Raw genomic sequence first — 6,064 nt, 5'->3', positions numbered from 1 at the left:
TACCATCAATATAACAAATTAGGTTTGATCTCTCAATATTTTGACAATAATTTCCAACAATTCTTAAGACCGCAAAACACTCAGTTTATTGAGAGACCAAAATCTTTGATATGGCTAATTACATTGTGTCTGCAATGGAGAACCTAAGGATCATCTCTGACCTTAACAAAGTTGAACCATTTGATGGTTCAAATTACAAAAAATGGAAACAAAGATTATTGTTTGGTCTAGAGCAACTATCTGTCTCATTTGCTGTGACCTCATCATTACCTACTGAAAATGATGACCCTATCCTCAAAGCCCATAGGCAAGCATGGATCCAGGTAGATTATCAGTGCAAAAATAGCATTCTTAATTCTTTATCCAATGAGCTTTACCACGTCTATGCATCCTATGATTGTACTCAGTTCATTTGGATTGCATTGGATAAGAAATATGCCCTGGAGGATGTTGGAAATAAAAAATATATTGTTGCAAATTATTTAGAATTTGCGATAAAGGATGACATGAACATATCTGCCCAAGTTGATGAATTCCAAGTCTTAGTGGCAAAACTAGCCAAAGAAGAAATGATATTACCAGAAAACTTTGTTTCTGCTTATCTATTAGAGAAATTTCTAGCGTCTTGGAGTGACTTCAAAATGAATATGAAGCACAAAAGGAAGGATTGGACCCTGGACCAAATCTTAGTCCGAATTAAAATTGAAGAGAAGAATCGAGAGAAGGATAAGACCAAAAAGGCTAAAAAATTTCAATCTAAGGCAAATTTGGTCGAGTCAGAAAAACACGAATAATTTAAAAAAGGTTTAAAAGCCAAGAAAGGGACAACCTTCAAGAAAAGGAAGGGAAATTATTTTGTATGTGGCAAACCCGGGCATTTGAAGAAAGAATGTCAAAAATGGAGGAACAAAACCAAGGTTAACCTCACTGAGACTGAAATCTTCACTGCCATGGTGACCGAGATAAACTTGGTTGAAAAACCAAAAGAATGGATCATAGATACAGGTGCTACCAAGCACATCTGTGGGGATCGGAACGCCTTCTCCAACTATTCAACAGTTGGAATTGGTGAACAAGTATATATGGAAAATTCCCAGTCATCTCAGGTCTATGGCAAGGGGCAGGTTCAACTGAAGTTAACTTCAGGAAAAACCCTTGTTCTCAAGGATGTATTGCATGTGCCCGATATTCAGTGGAATCTTGTATCTGGAGCTCTTATCATCAAGGCAGGGTTCAAGCTATCATTTGAGGCAGATAAAGCTACTGTTACCAAAAACAATATATTTGTTGGAAAAGGGTATAACTCAAGTGGGTTATTTGTACTGAATATTGTCAATGTTATTAGTGAAGTACGTAGTAGTTCTGTTTACTTGGTTGATTCGTATGATGTTTGGCATGGTAGGTTAGGACATTGCAGTGCATCATACATAAATAAGTTGTGCAAATTAGGTTTGATAGATGGAAATCCAAACCCTCTATCAATCAAATGCTCCATTTGCGTTGGGGCAAAATTCACTAAAAAGCCTCATGTTTCTGTGGAAAGGAAAAGTGAGCTATTAGAATTAGTTCATAGTGACCTAGGTGACTTCAAATCACTTGAGTCAAGAGGTGGAAAAAGGTACTTTGTTACCTTTATAGATGATTGTTCCCAATATACTAAGATATACCTTCTTTGGACCAAGGATGAAGCAGAACAGGCCTTCTTATCCTATAAGACCGAGGTTGAAAATCAATTGGAAAGAAAAATAAAAAGGCTTAGAACTGATAGAGGGACAGAATATGATACCCAATATTTATCACAATTTTGTTAAGAGAATGAGATTATTCATGAAACAACGGCTCCATATCAACCTCAATCCAATGGAGTTGCCGAAAGAAAAAATAGATCTCTGAAAGAGATGATGAACTCCATCCTTATAAGTTCGAGATTACTTCTAAACTTGTGGGGGGAAGCCATATTGTCAGCTTGTTATGTCCTTAACAGGATACCTCATAAGAAAACCGGTTCAATACCATTTGAGTTATGGCATGGAAGGAAACCTAACCTTAAGTATCTAAAGGTTTGGGGTTGTTTGGCAAAAGTTGGATTACCTGAGCCTAAGAAAAAGAAGTGAAGACCTAAAACTTGTGATTGTGTCTTTATTGGATATGCTCATCATAGTGCAGCATATAGATTCATGGTAATTAAATCTCTAGATGGAATTTTTGGAGCAAATACCATTATAGAATCTAGAGATGCTGATTTCTTTGAACATATGTTTCCTATGAGAAAAAATTTACAAAATGTTGATACATCTTTGACAAATACTAAGGTTTCATTTGAAAAGGTGAATGAAGACTTCATAAGACAAAGTCCTGTTGAACCTAGTGGTGAAGGTCAACTTAGAAGGAGTAAAAGGCAAAGGAGAGAACCTAATTTAGGTGATGGTATGTTTACATATTTTATTGATAATGATCCTGTTACATACCAACAGACCATCACATCTCCTGATGCTTTATTCTGGAAAGAAGCAATTAAGAGTGAGTTAGACTCTATAATTGCTAACCACACTTGGGAATTAGTTGATCTTCCACCAGAAACTAAGGTTCTAGATACCAAGTGGATTTTTAGGAAGAAATTATAGCTTGATGGATCACTTGAGAAATTTAAGGCCAGATTAGTAGTCAAAGGCTTCAAGCAAAAGAAAGATATAGATTTCTTTGACACTTTCTCTCCAGTTGCTAGAATTGCAACAATAAGATTATTGATTGCCATTGCATCAATTTATAAGCTTGCCATACATCAAATGGATGTAAAGACAACATTTTTAAATGGAGATTTAGAAGAATAAATCTATATCAAACAACCTAAAGGCTGTGTCGTTCCTGGACAAGAGCATAAAGTTTGTAAGCTTATGCGATCATTATATGACTTAAAACAAGCACCTAAGCAATGGCATAAAAAATTTGATAACACTTTGATTTCAAATGGTTTTCAGGTGAATGACTCTGATAGATATGTTTACAGCAAGTTCTATAATAGCAAAGGTGTTTTTATAGTTTTATATGTTGATGATATGCTAATTATGGGCACTAGTCTTGATTTAGTAAAATCCACTAAAGCTTTCCTAATGACCTATTTTGATACTAAAGACTTGGGAGAAGCAAATGTGATTTTAGGAATCAAGATTATTAGAAGAGAAAATGAAATAATTTTATCTCAGGCCCACTATGTGGAAAACTTACTTAAAAAATATGGTTATTTTGATACTAAAACCATGAAAACACCTTTAACTGTTGGAGGTCATATACAAAGAAATAAGGGAGAACCAGTTTTACAAAAATCATATTCCTAAATTATTGGTTCTGTCTTTTATTTGATGAATTGCACAAGACCTGATATAGCTCTTACTGTTGGAAAATTAAGTCAACATACTAGAAATCCAGGAATAGAACATTGGGATGCCTTAGAAAGGTTATTAAGGTATTTAAAGGGTACTATGAATTATGGTTTACATTTTTGTGGTAACCCTGTTGTGCTTGAAGGATATTGTGACGCTAATTGGATCTCTGATTTAAATGAAACTTTGGCTACTAGTGGATATGTATTCACTTTAGGTGGTGGGCCGATTTCATGGAAATCGATGAAACAAACTTGTGGGATAGGTTCCACCATGGAAGCTGAATTCATAGCTTTGGAAAAGGCTGGATCTAAAGCCGAATGGCTAAGAAATCTAATAGCAGATATACCATTATGGCCTAAGCCTGTGCCTTCCATATATCTACATTGTGATAGTCAGACAGCCATTGCAAAGGCGAAAAACAAGGTTTATAATGGTAAAAGGAGGACTATATGCCTCAGACATAACTTGGTGAAAGAATATATAAATAATGGTACCATTGCTATCGACTTTGTAAAGTTAGAGAGGAATGTAGCAGACATGCTTACAAAGCCTCAGTCCACCAAGGTTTCATGAGACATCTAAAGGAATAGGCTTATAGCCCATGTCATAAGTCAAGGTGATGAACACCTAACCTATGTAATAGGAGATCCCTGAAATTAGGTTCAAAGGGTAAAAACAAAGTCACTGGATGACTTGACTAGTACTATCATAATGGGCCTATTCCGGATTAGATGTGGAAGATAGTACTCTCCACAATGAACAAGAGGATGAGTTAAAGACTCTTAATCAGCCAAAGCTCATGATATATGGGTGTATGTTAACTGTGGTGCATACTATGGGCTGACCTAAGTGGATGTAGGGGGTGAGGCCGCCTCCGATGAGAATTTTACGGGCAAATTCTTGAAACATTCATAAGTCCAAGATGGGGACAAGGCCAGAATGTCCATATAATTAAAAAAAGGGTGACTACAGCGTCGGGTGGTAGGATATGGATGGTAAGTCAGTCGGCTACACCAATGAAGAAAGGTTTAAGAAGTCTAACTTCACCTGTACTCTGTAGCGTGGCTTATCAGGCCTAGTTTAGATTCAAGTCGAAAGACATCCACAACGATGTGTCCTACCATTCTAATATGCTCAGACTAATTTTTTGTTTTTGGTGTTCTCTCAGTATTTTGAATCTTGTGGGGGAATTGTTGGTTTTAAATAAAATTTTAAAACAAATTAAGATTCAAAATAGGTTTAAATACAAAATAAGTTTTATTAATATTAATGTCTTTATTTACTTATCACTTCAGTTGGTTTAGGAGACACTTATGTCTCTTCATAATAATTCTTTTTGCTTGATATGTAGCCACCCCTTGAAGCTCCTAAAGAAAAGAGAAACTCTATTCAGTTATTGGACTCTTAAATTCTACTCTTAATTCTCCTCTTAATTCCTCCTTCTCATTGCATCTTCCTTTTGTATATAAATAGAGGAGGGCTTAGCCTCTTTGCATATCAATCAATCAAGTAATCAAGTCTTCTTTAGAAGTGCATGTATGATTTAAGCTTGCATGTGTTTTTCATGCATTCTCTTAATTTTTTTTGAGTTTTTGAAAAGGTCCTTTGTGTGAGTTCTTTTAAGTTTGAGCACAGCCCTGTAGTACTCGAAGGGGTCTAGTAGTCGAGTGCATGATTACTAGGGGAGCCGGTGGGGTGTTTTATCTTGGAGGCCGATTCGCATATTCCCGGTTGCACTATAGGGGGCGTCTATGGTCTTAAGGACAGTGTCAAGTGACATGACTCAATCCGTGATTTTTTCTTAACAATTTCTATTACAGGTTTATAAAAGAATCCGTGCAAGAGATAATTTGAAATCTCTCTTACCATCAAGGCAACAAATTAGGTTTGATCTCTCAATATTCTGACAATAATTTCCAATAGTTATGCATGCCAAGCCCAGGGGAGAAACACTTCCTAATAGGGGGGGTTCCAAGAAAATTAGAATTGGAGAAATATTTCCCCTTCAAAACTCTCTCTCACCCATAAGGCATCCAGATTATCTAAGATCCTCCAACATAGCCTAGCCAAGAGAGAAATATTAGAACACTTAAAATTTCTAATTCCTTTTAATTAAAATCTCAGTCTGCCTTTCCACCCTGAGAGTTTATTATGGACCCACTCCATAATACTGGAGAATAACATTCTCTGTCCTACCAAAATTGATGGGAATCTCCAAGTATATATTTTCCATGATTAACCACCTCAGGCAAACCAAAAATGCCACAAATTTGTATCCTAACAAATGACCTAGTATTAGAACTAAAACTAATGCCAGACAATCAAAAACTTATATCCAGACCTAAAGCTAAGCGATATTCATGAAAAAGATTAAAGAGAGCACCACATTCTATGACCTCGGCTTTAGAGAAAATAGACAATCATTGACAAAAAATAGATGAGAAATACTAGGCCCTACTCGACTTGTATTAATACCACAAATGACAGAAGATGATTCAGCGTGAAGAAGTTTACTAGATTAGTCTTCTTGATAGAGGATGAACAAATATGGGCTTAAAGGGCATCCTTGCCTTAAAACACTTTTGAGGGTTGACTTGACCAATAACCTGTTGGATTTATGTGTCCATCAAACCCGATTCGGTCCGGTTCAATCCAGTTTTACTTTGTATTGAACCTTTATA

Source organism: Telopea speciosissima, chromosome 7 (genome assembly GCF_018873765.1).
Source record: "Telopea speciosissima isolate NSW1024214 ecotype Mountain lineage chromosome 7, Tspe_v1, whole genome shotgun sequence".
NCBI classification, from domain to species: domain Eukaryota; kingdom Viridiplantae; phylum Streptophyta; class Magnoliopsida; order Proteales; family Proteaceae; genus Telopea; species Telopea speciosissima.
Note: the sequence above shows the minus strand (reverse complement) of the source record.